The 16,986-nt window shown below is 37.2% G+C and overlaps 1 protein-coding gene across 16 annotated transcripts in view; it reads left to right on the forward strand.

Moving 5' to 3' along the window:
* The window catches only part of DTNA (dystrobrevin alpha), a 355,317-nt gene that overhangs the window by 150,339 nt on the left and 187,992 nt on the right, over window positions 1–16,986 (forward strand). For 15 of the 16 annotated variants that reach the window (XM_074340145.2, XM_074340141.2, XM_074340164.2 and 12 more), the window contains one exon: window positions 12,915–13,040. The exons of the other annotated variant lie outside the window; for it this stretch is intronic. The gene's annotated coding sequence lies outside the window, so the exon portion shown is untranslated. The remainder of the gene's footprint in view (window positions 1–12,914; window positions 13,041–16,986) is intronic. 16 annotated transcript variants of the gene reach the window in all.

Genomic DNA, 16,986 nt, shown 5'->3' on the forward strand with positions numbered 1-16,986 from the left:
GGCACCAACCTTTACTGGAGGTAATTATGTTCTTCATTGCGATGCACTTACAGAAAAAAAAAAAAAAAAAAGCATCAATGACAACAAAAACCTCACTAAATCATGAAACTTTAATATATATCTTTTTAATAAGCTGTGTGAGGAAATGGAAAGTATGCCTAAAGTGCTCTTGAAATATATTGAGGCACAATGGTTGACTGGAAGTAAGACTGGTGTGCAAATTGAACTAGCCACTTGTTTCATAGAACAAGTTTACTTGAAAGAATAATTGGCAGTCAAACTATGGTTACGTAGACATGGTATTTGGGAATGATTTCCTTGAAAATAAATGAAGTGAACCTGTCACTTCAGAGAAAACTATTTTCTGACAATGGTAAAATTCAAACTTTAAAGTAAAATTAAGAATTTTGGAAAGCTTATATCTGCCATTGTGAGCTTGACAGTTTCCCAATACCTAAAAGATTTTTCTGCTGAGATTGTTGATGATATTAATAAATATAACCTTTTGTTATTGAAAATGAAATGCATCAATATTTGGAAGATCTGCATAGCTCAGTGAACCCATACTTTCCAAATGACTGATTCATGATGTTATAAAATCATACATAAATTTTAAAAATCTATACAAAGTATGAGACAGATAATGGATTTTAATGTAACAGGCTATGAAAAATTATTTGATATGGCTCAAATTCCACATTGCAATTCACCTTTAAGAAACACCCACTTATTTCAGAATCATCTGAAGGCTATGAAAATACTCTAGCTTTTCAACTGCCTATCTATGTAAGTTTGGAGTTTCTTTTATAGTCTTCAACCAAAACAAACATATTGTGATAAGTTAATTGTAGAAGCATATATGCAAATCCAGCTACCTTCTTTCTGTTTAGCGAAACATTGAAGAGATTTCCAAAAATGTAAAACCATGTTATACTTCTGACTACATTTTTTTATTTTATAAAATATTGCTATTTTATTGAAAATAGGTATTATTTCTGTTGCATTCAATGGATTTGTCATTGTTATGTAAATAAATATATAAATAAATTTTTCAAAATTTCTAAGCCAATTCTAATAAGGTAAGTATTGATAGATGTAACACACATAAACAAAAGATCTTTGGCGTCCTCAGAACAAAACGTTTGAGAACCTATGATACAGAATATAGTATCACTTTTAGTTATAACTCCAAAGTGGCATGGCAACTTACTGATAACAAATTCTCTTTTATCTCCTCTTTGAAACAGACACTCATCCCCTTTGACTCAGATAAATATGATAAGTCAGGCTCTCAGTAACCCTCAGGTTGCTACTAAAGCATGTGGCATATTAGATGCCATCAGTTAAGGTAGAAATGTACCACTGAAGGGCAAGGCCTGAACACTCATTCCCAAAATTAGATCCTTTCATCTCTTTATGATTTACAGAAAAAGCCTTTCTTTGTCTAAGAAAACACCCATCAATATTTTTTACATAAGTATTTGGGGGGGGTGGAGAACGAAATATACAAGATATATTACAAGCCAAAAAAAAAAAAAATTAAGAATCTGGTTTTCATGTCAAAGAATTTATGACTGAAATTGTGTCCAAATAAGTGCTGTTTGCACAGATGTTGTTTTATGAGAGTTATCTTTCTGGTTAGTTTTTATACATATTAGAGAAAAGTCATTTTAAAAATGTGGAACTCTATGTGCTTAGTACAAAATTTAATTTAGGATAATTGTGGGAGGTGTGGTACTCTGCAAGTAAACATTTACTCCCCTATTCATCATCCTCTTTTTTAATGTCATTAATGTAGCTGGTAAAGGTCCTAGAAAATCTTTCTTTTTAGTTTTTCTTTTTTCCCCCCATGTCCAGTTTCGTGACTTCTTTCCTTCTTTCCTTTTCTCCCTCCTGCCTTCCTTTCTTCTGTTCTATTTGTTTTGATCTTTACATAATGATAAAATCAAACAGACACACTTATATCACATCACACTGTATTATTAATCTCTTAGACATGTGCAGGACTTTAACAAATGAGTGAACATAAAATCTAAGCAAGACATCGATGGTCACATATTACCAGGGAAATTTCACTAGAATCTATGATATACCTGCATGTGGCTAATTATAAGTTTGTTTTTTTAAAGATTAATTGGATAAATATTTAACACATTTTGATTTAACCTTCAAAGTTCAATGTAATTCTTTTTGACCAATTTGGCAGGTGTACTGAGCTGCAAGAAAGTAGGGCTGAGCTTGAGTAAACATTTTTTTGCCTGGTCAGCAAATATGTGTTAATCTTTCTGTCTTACTTAGAATTAATTTCAGCATGGAGAGTTTAAAGGTTTAATGAGATCACCCCTGCAGGTTTGGCCTATACTCTGTTTCAGTTGCATATTGTTCTACTTAAGAATTAAAAAGAGATTTTTCACCTAAGAAAACTTGAGATACTTTAGTTTAGTGATTGCTTGTAGAGACACTTACTGGTTTTACAACTGTACTTTTTAAAAGATACAAAATGAGATAATTATTCTCTTTAAAAGTGTATTCTGAGAAAATGACTATTTTCTGATAAATTGAGATACATGGGTTTTTACAGTAGAGGTTTCTACAAAATAAGTCAGTCGCTACTGTAAAATAAAATGATGACCTACTGCCTTACCCAGAAATGTAGCAAGAATGTGTTCTGTGTGAATGTGAGTATGTATAAAATACATGAATAAACTAAAGAAGCATTCAGTGACTAGGTCCCATATCTTCATATGTGTCATATATTTTAATTTGTAAGTTTGATAAAATAATGTGGATGATATGAGTTTTCTTTATAATTTATTGTAATTTCCTACATTTCCTAAAAAGAAATGTACTTTGTTTAAAAAAAAAAAACTGAAAAACTGTAAGTTTCCAGCTATCTCTGTATCCATTTTAATTAAACTTGCCTATTCATAGACACTAACATATAGCTAATGATTTTTACATTTCTTATTTTGAAAAAGAAAAAAATTATGGGTGCTCAGTGAACTCTTAGTGATGGAGCTCCTCTGTGAGCTGCCCTGTGGGCGCTGGGTGAATCATTAAACATATGGGGGGAAAATATTCTTTAAAAAATGCAAATATCATCTGGGTAGGCAACTGCCTTAACCTTATAGTAAGACGCAACAGAAAGCAATGCCAAAGGCATTTCCTCTGGGAAAAAAATGCTGTGCAAGAAGCAGGGCTCAGAAATCCTTTATAAACCACCTACTTGCTTTTCAGCACCTTTAAAAGAGTTGACTGAATACCCAACTGAACTGATGTTGACAGGCAAGTCGCTATTTTTTTTTTTCTTAAGCGTTCTTGAATGTCAACAGTCCTCTGGCTTTATGGTGTAAAATAATTCTACATTCAGGGCTGAATGTATATGTCCATTCCTGCTGACAGCTATTTTGTCCAAATGTTATTGTTCTCTCTGCATTATCTTATTTTAACCTAAGGGATGAAGTATCGTGGGTTTTTTGTTTTTTGTTTTTTCTATTAGTGAAATGTCAAGAGTGAAACTCAGTACTCTGCTACTATCTTTCGCTTCCTCAAATATCCTCTTGCAGTCCTGCTACAGGGAGTATTAAAGTAGGTGCCTGAGAAGGAAGGCAGGCAGTGACTCTACTTTCCCTGTATAGGTACCTAGATTTGTAGGATTGTGATGTACAGCCCATGTTTCTGCGATCCCTGGGCTATAAATGGATGAAAAGAAATTACAGATGCACAATTCCCTCTGAGATTAGATTAATTTCCCTAATTACGTGGCCAAAAACTTAAAAATTTCACAGAGATGAGGTGGCTGAATAGCACAGAGCACATACAGCCAGTCTCAACAGCGCTCCCCTTGGCGCCCTAAGTCCTTGGTGGGAGGGGTCCACCAGACAGTGTGGTTTTTGCCCTTCTGTGATGGGACCACGCTGGATCTAAACAGCTAAACTCACCCAAAGCTACAGCCTCTTTTTCCTAGGAGCTTGAAGTAACAATCTATGCCCTTAATAGGAAATATGTACAGACATCTAAGACCTTCCTGATTCCCAGGCTGAACTCTACATCAACAAGACCAAATCTTGGAATAGAAAGGGTACCCAAGTTTCCCTGAGCATTCTGTCCCACCACTAAAGCATCCGGTAAGGCCCGTCACCCAGCTGTCCTCTCCCTGATTTTGACCTAAGATCCTTGTATCTGGGATGATTCTGAATTTAGTCCAAAGGCCACAATTCCAAATCCACTTTGCTGTAGTTTCCTAAGTCACTTTAACATTCTTAAGCCAGTGACTAATAATCTGGTGAAATGATCTGAATAAGTTTATGCCACTACTCTATGTAGGAACCAAGTGAGAAAATGCTGAGCTTCACGTTTGCTAATTGTTCCACCATCAATCAAATAAACATAAAGTAAGGATTATTATTTATCATTTCTTATGACAAAGAAATAAATAAGATAGACCCTGCCCTCCGGTTTCACACATTGAGCGAGAGAAAAAAATTCATGGCAATTTTACATGGTAACATGTGTTACAATGAAGGAACTCAAAGAGTGGTGTGGAAACACCAAGGTTTGGGTGGAGGAGTAGCTCTAACTGTAGAGCTGGGAGGTGCAGGAAGGAGTTCTCTTCAGAAGAGAAACTAGGCCAGAGGTCTGGATGGGACATGTGGTAAAATTATAGAATAGTATTAGAAACGAAAGGGACTTGAACCATCTAGACCAGGGTTTCTAGCCTAGGCACTGCTGTCATTTGGACTGGATAATTACTTTTTGGGGGGAGGAAGCTGTCCTTTGCATTAGAGAATGTCCAGCAGCATCCATGACTTCTACCTACTAGATTCCAGTTGCAGCTACCCTCCTTCCACAACAGAAAATGTCTCCAGACATTGCCAGATGTCCGGGGTGGGGAGGGCACATCATCCCTAATTGAGAACTAATACTCTCCTTTTACTAATGAGAAACCCAGTTAAGAGTAAATGACTTGCATGGCTAGTTAGTTATAGAGACAAAAATAAAACTCAGGCTTCTGATCCCAGTTCAGTCTTGTTATTATAACACAAGAAGCGGCTTCAGGGACCTAAGAAGATGCTTAGGGATCTAAGTACTTTTTCTTCCTCTCCCTGCTTCTTCTTTGTTGTTGAAGATCTGGCTGATGCTGTGTTTGTGGAAGAGGAGTAGCCAGAATCCTGAGCTCAGCCTCAGCACTGGTGTGAAACCCTTGTATGCCATTTGTGAATATGGCAACAAAGAGTCACTTGTAAAAAGCAGGACCTATTTAAATTATTGGGAAATTATTTGAATAAGTAGTTATTGTTTTTCAAGTGACTTTAATCATTCTTAGCCAAACTCACTTAATACCTGCTACAACTTATGCCTATGACAATATCAAGCACCAGAAAAGACCAAGTCTCATATGTTTATGAATGCAACATGGCTCTCAATGTTTGCATTTCTCTGGAGCACCCTTTGCAAACCTATGGTTGTCATTATCTGTATCTGGTTCACATGACACTGAACCTGCCTTCTGTAACTGTAATAATCTGAAAATGGTCTCCATCCTAACCTCTGAAATCTAGTAAACTAGACTCATGACACTGTAATCACCCAAGTGTAACTAAAAGAAAACAAGAGACTACAGAAGTATTATAAAGCTTTGTCTTCATTCTTCCTATTATCATTGAGGCTATCCTAGTCCTATATAACAATGAAAGTAGATAGAATGCCTACGATGGTGCAAACTCATGGGGATAAGAAAGAGGAAATTGGATCAAATATTTTTAAGAAACAAGGACTAAAATATGCATTAATTCATGCAATTAATATTACTACAGGCTTACTATTTGTCAGGCATTATTTAAGCTTCAGGGGTGCCATAGTGAACAAAATTACTGCTTTCGTGGAGCTTACATTCTAGTATGAAGTGACAATGAATAGATAATAAATAGTGGAGGTGCTATGCAGAAGAATATATCAGGGAAAGCAATAGAGAGTGAGGAGGAGTGCTATTTTAGGTAGGAAGATCAGTAAAAACATAAATAAAAACATGAATATTAACTCCAGTCTAATATTTGGCCAAATCCCACATAATCTCAGTTTGGAGTGAACACTTACACCACTTTATGTAATGAATGCATGTGCTTGATGAAATCTGACCACCACAAGTGATTATCCAGTCTTTATTTAAATTAATACCATTAATGTGAAGATTGTATTTTTTTGGTGGCCCATTCTATTTTTGTATGCTCTAAGTTGAAGGGGTTCCCCTACTGAGCAAAAATCTACCTCCTGCAACTTTCATCCAAATTATCTGCCTAAATTGTGGCACCACAAATTAACAAAATCCTTCTTTCTCTTGTGGAACTCTATGGTAAAAAATGTTGACTCCTAACTCCAGGCTGGACACTAATGGAAACCTCTTCAGGAAGCTAGATAAAGGAGACAGTATTTTATTTAATCCCATAACACTAAATTTTTAATTTCTAATCACACGTTAGTCAAACTAGAATTTGATAGCTGATGGAGAATTTAAATAAGAATTTAAAGAGTATTTCTGGTCAAGATGGCAGAGCAGCTAAATGCTCTGCTTGCTCCTCTCATGACCACATCAGAATTACAACTAAACTACAAAACAACCATAATTCAGAATCTCCAGAAGTCTAGCTGAACTGAAGTCCTACAACTAAGGACATACAGAAGAAGCCACCTCGAGATTGGTAGGAGGGGCAGAGACACAGAATAGGCTGGTCCCACACCTTTAAAAGCATGTGACCTTTAAAAGTTGAGAGGATTATCTTGGCTGTGGAGGTGCATCCTGGAGGAGTGAGGGGTCCAAGCCCCTCACCAGGCTTCCCATCCCAGGATTCCAGTGCTGGGGAGTGAAGTCCATCACCATAACTTCTGGTTATGAAGAACAGCGGAGATTGTGGCTGAGTGAGCTGGGGGGTGGCTGGTGTCCCAGGCACTCCTCTTAAAGGGCTCACACATGAATTTGCTTGCTGATGGACTCACTTGCTCTGAGCTCCAGCACTGGGGCAGCAGCTGCAAAGGCGCCAGGGACATACAGGGAGGAACTGAGTTAACTGGCTTCAGGGTGAGGGCTGGAGGGGCAGCTTTATCCCAGACAGAAGTGCTGGCAGAAGCCATTGTTTCTTTGTTGAGCCCTCCCCCATCCAGGCATGCAAACACAGGCAGCTACCGTGTCTGACTCTCCTTCAACCTGACTAACACAGTTTGCCCTGCCCTTGTGATTCCCTGAGACCCCACCCCACCCAACTTTCAGACACACCTAAGCCATTTCCAATGGCTTTTTCATATAAACTGCCTGTCTTGGCTCATTCTAAAGATGTTCCTAAAATTTCTCAAAGGTTCACAAAACCCAACATGCAGCATCTGGCCTCAACATGTCCCATACCTGTTGCTGAGCAGGTCCAAACCAAGCCCAGCACTAGTAGCAGCCAGCCTCAGTTTGCATCTTGGCCTGTGGAGGCACTTGCAAGTCCAGCTCAGGTGGCAGTCATTTGAGGATTGAATCATTGTTCATGCCAGGTGGTCCTGAGCAGGTCACAGGCTGTGGCTGAACTTTCCCTGTGGTGGGGCCCCTCATAGGAGGCCCCGGGGCTGGCACACCTGGTGGCCAGCTTCAGATTGAGCTCAAGCATCACCTGGCTGCCTCCAAGTACAACACACTCAAAGGGAAGACTGGGAAGCCACCAGAGCCCTGCTAAAGGAAATCCTGCTTTGTAGGGTCAGCCCTTGCATGACAGCTGCTTCACTGTAGTCACAGCCAGTCCTCACAACCAATCAGCCTGAGGGTTAGTCTGTTTGTTGATGTGCAAACAACCAAGACTAAACTACAACAGGAGGGCACACATAGTCCACACAAGGGACACATCTGGAGCACATAGATCAGGTGACCAGGGAAACTGTGCAAATGAGCTGCACAGGACATCTACTACATAAGACCACTCTACTAAGACCAGGAGACATAGCAGCTTTTACCTAGTACATACTAACAAACACAGGGAGGCAGCCAAAATGGGGAAAGAAAGAAACATTTCCCAAATGAAGGAACAGAACAAAGTTCCAGAAAAAGAACTAAACAAAATAGAGACAAGCAATCTGCCATATGCAGAGTTCAAAACACTGGTTATAAGGATGCTGAATGATCTCAGGGAGAACATCAACAAAGAGATAGGAAACATAAAATGGAGATAGAAAACATAAAAAAGAACCAGTCAGAAATGAAGACTACAATAACGAAAATAATGCATTTGAGGGAATCAACAGGAAATTAGATGAAGCAGAGAATCAAATCAGCGATTTGGAAGATAAAGTGGCAGAAAACACCCAATCAGAACAGCAAAAAGAAGAAAGAATCCCCCAAAATGAGGATAACTTAAGGGGCCTCTGGGACAACATGAAGCATAGCAACATTTGTATCACAGAAGTACCAGAAAGAGAAGAGAGAGTAAGGAATTGAAAACCTATTTGAAGAAATAATGATGGACAACTTCCCTAACCTGGCAAGGGAAATAGACATTCAAGCCCAAGAATCACAGAGACTCTCCAACAAGATAAACCCAAGGAGGCCCACACCAAGATACATCATAATTTAAAATGCCAAAGATTAAAGACAAAGAGAATCTTAAAAGCAGCAAGAGAAAAGCAGTTAGATACCTACAAGTGATCCCCCATAAGACTGGCAGCTGATTTCTCAACAGAAACTTTGCAGACCAGAAGGGACTGGCACAAAATATTCAAAGTGATGAAAAGCAAGGACCTACAACCAAGATTATTCTACCCAGCAAAGCTATCATTTAGAATCAAAGGACAGATAATAAACTTCCGAGAGGAGAAAAAGCTAAAGGAGTTTATCACCACCAGACCAGTTACAAGGAATGTTAGAAGAATTTCTTTAATATGAAAAATATAAAAAGATAAAAAATATGAATAATAATATGGCAATAACTATATATCTATCAATAATTACTTTAAGTGTAAGTGGATTAAATGCTCCAATCAAAAGACATAGGGTGGCTGAATAGATAAGAAAACAAAACCATTACATATTGTACCTACAAGAGACTCACTTCAGATTGAAAGACACACACACACTGAAACTAAAAGGATGCAAAAAGACAATTTCATGAAAATGGAAACAAACAAACAAAAAAAAGCTAGAGTAACAACTCTTATGCCAAACAAGCTAGACTTTAAAACAAAGGCTATAAAAGGAGACAGTGAAGGATCCAGTAATCCCACTTCTGGGTATTTATCTAAAGAAACCCAAAACTTTGCTTCAAGGCCATGTGTGCATCCATATGTTCACTGCAGCATTGTTTACAATGGCCAAGATGTGGAGGCAGCCTGGGTGTCTGTCGATGGAAAAATGGAGAAAGAGGAGGTGGTACATACATGCGATGGAATATTGCTGAGCAATGGAAGGGAATGGGATCTTGCATCTGTGGCAGCATGGATGAACCTGGAGGGTATTGTGCTGAGTGGAGTATGTCAGAGAAAGACAGATGTAATGTGATTTCACTTATATGTGGAATGTAAAGAACAAAATGAACAGAAACAAGCTCATAAATACAGAGAATATTTTGATGGCTGTCAGATGGGAGGGAAGTCGGGGGTCTGAAAAGGTGGGTGAATTGGTGGTTACAATGTAGTCATGGGGATGTAGGGTACAGCATAAGGAATATACGTAGTCAATAATATTCTAGTAAGTATGTATGGTATCAGATGGGTACTGGAATTATCAGGGTGAATGATGGGAGGGGGTTGGGGAGCAGACTGAAAAAAGTGAAGGGATTAAGGAGTAGAAATTGGTAGTTACAAAATGGTCACGGGGATGTAAAGTTAAGCATAGGGAATATAGTCAATAATATTGTGGTAGCATGATATGGTGTCAGATGGTTGCTGAACTTACCATGATGATCACTTCTTAGGTATATAAATGTTGAATAACTGGTGTACACCTGAAGCTAATATAATATTGTAAGTTAGCTATATTTTAATATTCAGACTTACTTAAAAATGATTTTATGAAGAGTTAAATCTTTTTTAGAAAGAATGCTGTGCAAGAAGCATCAGCTCTAGAAGTACTAAAATTTATACTTCAAAATAATTTATCAGAAATATAATATACTCATTATACAAGGATATAAGTACTGGGAAGCAGGGATCCCTGGGACCATGGCAGAAGATGCCTACCTCGAATGGGATTAAGAGACAGTGATAAAATGTAGGTAACTTTAGAAATCGTTTCTAGAAGCTGTTGGTTCTCTGCTGTTTCATTTGTATTGGCATATATATGATTCTAAATAGGCCTTATTGTTTAATTCTGAGGTAGATAAGTGTTTTGATGGTTCAAGATGATTGCAGACCATATCATTAATTTTTCAAAAATTGAAAAAAAAATTTAAAGAGAAAAAGGTATCCTTTGTACTCTCACCCAATGTTCACATGAGAATTTTGCTTTGCAAGTGTCCAAAGGGCTGCAGCAAGAGGAGAGAGCAGCCTTTAATTTAGTGGCAGTTTGGGAGGCTTGACTGTGAAAAGAATTATGGATACTATTCAGTTCTATATACTCCAGGCAACAGATGCCCAGAGGGGTAGGGATGGAGCTGCCTCCAGATTAGACAACTGCTTTTAATCAGTGCTGTGAGAAACAGGCTGAAACAGAGGCCACTTCTTGGTGGAGGAGGAATAGCAAAAACTGAAGCCGACTTACAATCAAGATGTTATCCAAGTTGCAACTTCTCTTGGAGTCATAGATCCCAGTTAAGGTGTGCAACCTGAGCCACCCTGTGGGGTACTTTAAAACATAGCATCTCTATCGGAGCCTTGTCTCATCTTCCTCCTAGTCTGTTGCAGCCTGTGATGACCCAGAGACCTGGTTAAAAAACTAAAATGCAAAAATCCTTCCCAAAACTGCCAGGTAGAGGAGCAACGACCAATGGAACCATCCTAAGGGGTCCCCAGGTCAATACCAAAGGATTTCTTGAGTGACTCTATATCGCCAGATATAGTTGGATGTAAGTTTATCTATGTGTATAAGCTTTGTAAATAATAGTGTATATAAGATTGTATAAGGTATCCATTTGTTTTCTGATGCAATGGTTTTGAGAGTTGCATTCATGATAAGGGCATAATATTTTTAATATATAACTTATTCCCAGATGCATATGTCTACTTCACCTGAACCCCAATTTAAAAAAAAAAAGTAGCATGTACTTTAAGAAAACAAAAAATATCTGAAAGTTCTACTGTTGTAATAATACGTTTAATTCAAAGAATGCAAATACATATATGTACCTAGAATCTAAGTACAGGGAAAGATGGTTGGATTCTAATGTGTCATAAAATTTCTTTATCTGCTCTTAAATAAATCTCATGCAATAATGAATATATCTGAAAACTTGGATTAGAGGCAAGGAGAGTTATTGCATAAAATTTCCTCTGTGAAACTGAAATCATGAAAGCCATGAAAGCTAAATAATTACTGTAATCATTTTAGATAATCTGGGATAAAGAAGACAATTGGGGGAGGAAAGTGCAAGGGTGGAGTTGGAGGAACCTACCCCCATCCAGGGTACAGAGCGAGGCCCCTTCTTTTTCTACCCCCACTACCCTCAGATGCCTTCTCTCCTTTATATTCTGTGATTCCCCTCTAGTCCACACACTTCCTTCATCTTAGCATGGGATTTCCTGAGCTTCATATTTCTGCTTCTTCCAGCCATTTAGCAGCTGGGATAGTGTTTCCCCAAAAATAAGACCTAGCTGGACCCAGCCATTTAGCAGCTGGGATACTGTTTCCCCAAAAATAAGACCATCAGCTCTAATGCATCTTTTGGAGCAAAAATTAATGTAAGACCCGGTCTTATTTTGCTATAAGACCTGGTATAATATAATATAATGTAACATAATATAATATAATATTATTTAATATAACTGGATATAATTAATATAATATAATTATAATATAATATAATATAATATAATATAATATAATATAATATAATATAATATAATATAATATCGGGTCTTACATAAGCCGGGGTCTTATTCTAATTTTTGCGTCCAAAAGACACATTAGAGCTGATGGTCCAGCTAGGTCTTATTTTCGGGGAAACACGGTAGTAACAGCAGCGTGTTTATTGGTAAGAAGGGAAGAGAAAAGGAAGGAGGAAGAGAAAATGGTGGGAAAGTCTGGCTGATGGGAGATAGCAGGTGGAGTAGCTGGGTCACTACCAAGCCGAGTCTTCGCATTGGGAAGTGCAATCTCTTTCAGTTCTCATCTGTGGTTTGTTTTCAGAAGGCAAAAGTTTATAAAATTGTTCAGCTTCCTTAAGAAACATTAACAATTTTACAAACTATTTACTACTTTTGTTATTACTATACAACTTAATAAATCATATGGATATCTACTTACAACTGCTCAAGTTTAAACCAGTAGAGGAAATGCTGGCCTGGTACACTGACTCAACTAATTTCCTTGTCTTTAGTAGAAATTATGGTGACACAGTATTCCAGAAAGTTACCTGCTTAGAAAACACAAAAGATTCCATGTTTTCCTTCATCTGGGTTTTTAATCAACTTAAAACAGAGTTAGGTTAAGGAGCCCAGGGTTCAAGGCCACTCTGTGTTACTAACCAGGGATTAATCTTGTACAGTCATTTCATTCCCCTGGGCCTCACCATCCTCAGCTATAAAAGGCCTCTGTCTGGCACAGTGTCTATTTTTCTAAATATTTCTTATAATAAATGAAAACCAAGGTTCTGATTTGAGTATTATAAATCACTTTTAGTGTATAAGGGAATTTGTAAACTACCATATGCTCTAGATCTGCCTATTCTGGCTTTCTGTTTCTATAATCAACACGTGTCAGGTGCTTAGCAAAATAAAAGTCTATTTTCTCATTGCAGATAAATAGAATTTACCCGTCCCTGGATGAAGTGCTTGGGAAGTCTTCAAATGCCATAGTCAACTGCCATTTCAAAGAAAAATAGATGCTTTTGGAAAGTTCATGCTGTTTCTTCGTTGAATTTTAGGTGAGTGTGTCTGAGACAAAGAGTTTAAGACGGACATTGAACTATTTCCTCTCAAAATGCTTCTCATTGCATGAAAAGAAAATGGGGTTAAATAGTATCAACGTTTTGTACTTTTAGTGAGATGTCAGACAGTGAAAGATTTAGTTTCTGTGCCTTTTGTTTATTTTCTCATTATTATCAAAGACCATTTGAACTATGAGGTGTGAGATACAGAGATGGCCCGGACATGTCTTCCTGGTTTCCATTAAGCAAATGCCATAGTACTTCATTCTATGCTAAAGGTCATCTAATTTTTAAAATAATGTATTTAATATCAGAGTTATAAGCCACAATGAGACAAAACCATGTTTTAATGGCATAAACTAGAGGAAAATCTGATGGTAATAATGGTAGTTTAATCATTAATAAGTCTCTGCATCAGAAAAGACTAACATTTCAGAGGCTGCCCATGGGGAGATTTTATACTTAAAGTAGGGCATGGTTTCGGTTAGGTGCAGTTTCTAAACTGTGTACGATTAAGCACACACACATACTCACACACGTTAAGCTTTGTTTTGCCTGGCCATAAAATGGATGGATCAATGTTTTTTACATCATCATGCATAATTACCCTTTCATATTACAAAAGACATAGGCCTACAAATTTGTAGTTTACAGTTAGTCTGCAATATGCCATTGTCAGCTCGGAGGAATCGAGGAATTGAGTGGTGGTCTTCTTGAGGAAATTGTGTGTCTTTCCACCTCCTCCTGAGTCTAGTTTTCAAAGTGTGGGTTTATTATCTACGTTAAAGAATGGTGATTTCCCAAACATCAGAATATATCTCTGTTCACAGTTCTGAACAAAACAGTGCAACTGACCGAGCATTGATTGACCACTGTCTAAATCTAATCCAAAAGACAGTGGTGCTTTCTTTGTACTTTTGATTAACTTCAAAATGAAGGTGGATAATTCTCTCATAATCTTAAGGGTGTGTAAATTTGGTTTCTTGGGATTGTATATGGAACTAAAATGGTGATTTCATTTGTTCACAAGATGTTGGTTAAATGCAGTTCCTAGGAGCTAAACTTAGTGCCCTTTAAAAATATCAGTAAATCAATTTGTCTGGTGTAACATTACTCTGGAGGAGAAAAGGAAAACAGAAAACGTATTTACTTAACTCTCTATTTTCCGATTGTGCCTGTGTGTACCTGTTTTTTACCTTCACCTCCATTCCTTGCCCTGTTCCTACTCTGCTGGTTCCATGAAAGCTGACCCGGATTGGCTGGTTTTTCCAGCCCCCAAACCCAGCCCCCAGTTTCCCCCCAGTGACCTTGAACTCTGAGTTCTAGTAATATCACCTCTTCCTTTTGTCCCTTGAGACTTGTGGGTGGTAGTAGTGCGTTTGACTTCCTGCTGCCGCTAATCTCAAGGATGATTCACTATCCCCAGTTTAGCTTCTCAATTCTTCCATCATCTGTGTAACCATTTCTCTGGATTGAATCCTGTCTGTTTTAAATATTTAAGTGTTTTCTCTTTTCTTAGTCACATCCTGACTAACTACTCAGTACTTCATTAATTTCTCCCCAAAATTAGTGGAAGAAAAGTAAATAGGGATTACTTGCTTGGCCCAAGGAAAATAAATGATTCTCAGGAAATAAATATAAAGTTAAATGTGAAGTGCAGTTTTTTACACTGAAAAAAAAATAGCTATATATATATATATATTTATATTTATATTTGTATATATATGCATATATATATATAAAGCTATTTTTTGCATATAAGCTATATATATGCATACATATATATTTAATTAAAGTTTATTGGGGTGACAATTGTTAGTAAAGTTACATAGATTTCAGGTGTACAATTCTGTATTACATCATCTATATATCACATTGTGTGTTCACCACCCAGAGTCAGTTCTCCTTCCATCACCCTATATTTGATCCCTTTTACCCTCATCTACCACCTCACCCCACCTTCTGGTAACCATTAACTCATCTGTGTCTATGAGTTTTTGTTTCTTCATTGTTTGTCTTGTTCCTTTGTTGTCTCAGCTTTGTATCCCACATATCAGTGAAATCATAGGTTCTCGACATTTTCTGTCTGACTTATTTTGCTTAGCATAATAATCTCAAGATCCATCCTTGTTGTCGCAGATATATTTAAAGGCATATTCTAAGCTATATAGTGTGGTAGTTAATTTATTGCTGTTAATAAAATCATTGCTAGTATTCTTATCTTGCATATCAAGTTCATGGGAAGATTTTTAAATTGAGTCTCAGATACATACCAAATATGATTTTTACTTTTTTAATATTCACATTTCACAAGCTTCTGTATGTATAGTATAAGAACCTCTTCTTAGGGCATCAGTCTCATTCCTACATTCATATTTAAATCTAGAACTTCAGATCTGTTTTATGATGAACCAGACCTTTCTCTTTTAGTAATGGCTGTTTGCTACTTGGTGCCCTGTGATCTGAACATGTCCCCTTTCCTAAATAAATACTGACTGAATCGGAAAGCAAAGTGATCAGGGTGCCAGTGTCTGTCTTTTTTGACAGGTAAACAATCCACTACTGTCCTAACAATCCCACTCATCCTAAAGGGCCTCTTTGCTATTACAGTAGCTTTTCACTTAATCATTTTGGCACTTCACTTGGTTATTTTAAATGCAAGTGCATGGCTATTTTCATTTTCTTCTCATTTATTTATGTAGACATTTCCCTTTTCAGTCTTTTCTCAGGGGTCATTGTGACTGCTCATTTGTCCATGTTAATGTATTATGGGTACACTCAAAAGGACATGGTGTCCCTCCTACCCATAGTTTTCATCTAGTCAACCAATGTTAATGTTAAACCTGCAATGCCTAATTGAGAATCCTCCAGACAATGTGAAAATGCCATCATGAGCAAAATTACTTTTGGACCCCTTATAACCTAAAATTGGGACACACAGGGATCGTAGCTTTATGGTGTGGTTTAAGATGCAGCAAATAACCAATGTTCTTAAAACATATCTTCCTTAGTTTGGTACAGCACTGAAAATTCTAATCGCTAATGTTTCTTTCCAGCTTATAGAAATGAAGCTTTATAAAATCATGTTTTTTTTAAAAAAAAAATACTCTCAGGAAGAGAAATACATCTATTAATAGTAGATACTACATCACACATAAGTCAAATGAATTAGCCAGGAAGAGACTCCTGGGGCAGTGGTGCAAACACTCACATTTGAGGGTGTAGTACACATAAGTAAGAGGAGATGACTGAAATAATCTCACTAACATCAGCACGTTGCCTGATGGGTAAAGGGAAATATCTTTCCTAAGAGATAAGGCAGGCCAAACATATCTTCAGGTCATATTGGAGAAAGAGGGAGGAAGAGTAGAGAGTTTAGTCCTTACACAAATGAGCAACATTCTGAAGAGAGATTTTAAATCACTGGTGACCAAATAGTTCAGGGAAGTGCTTTAACCAAGATGTAGTCAGTTGAATCACAGAGTATAATGTGGGAAAAATCAAATGTGTTTAAAGGCAGAAATCATCTGTTATCCATCTTTGTATCCCTGGAAACTAGCCCACTGCTTGGCTCACTAAAGATAATTTCTAAATAAATAAATGATTAGTGAATAAGGACAAAGGCACAGAGCAACACTGGCTGAGGCTTACTGAGTCCCTCCTTTATATCAAACACTGTTTTGTATACACATATATTATGTTTCATGCTTCAACAACCCCATGACATAGGTAATATTAATCTTATTTTTAAAGATAAGGAAACTAAAGCCCAGACAGGTGGAATAACCTGCCCAAGGTTAAGTAAGATGGGATGAAAAATTCAAATCCAGACAGCCTGGTTTCAGAGCCTGAACAAATAATTATTATGTTCCACTGTCTCTCATGTAATATAGTCATCAAATAATTTTTAAATACAGAAGCAACATTGTTTATTATTAATAAA

This window comes from Rhinolophus sinicus, chromosome 4, assembly GCF_057876585.1.
Source record: "Rhinolophus sinicus isolate RSI-liver-muscle chromosome 4, RSI-T2T, whole genome shotgun sequence".
NCBI lineage: Eukaryota > Metazoa > Chordata > Mammalia > Chiroptera > Rhinolophidae > Rhinolophus > Rhinolophus sinicus.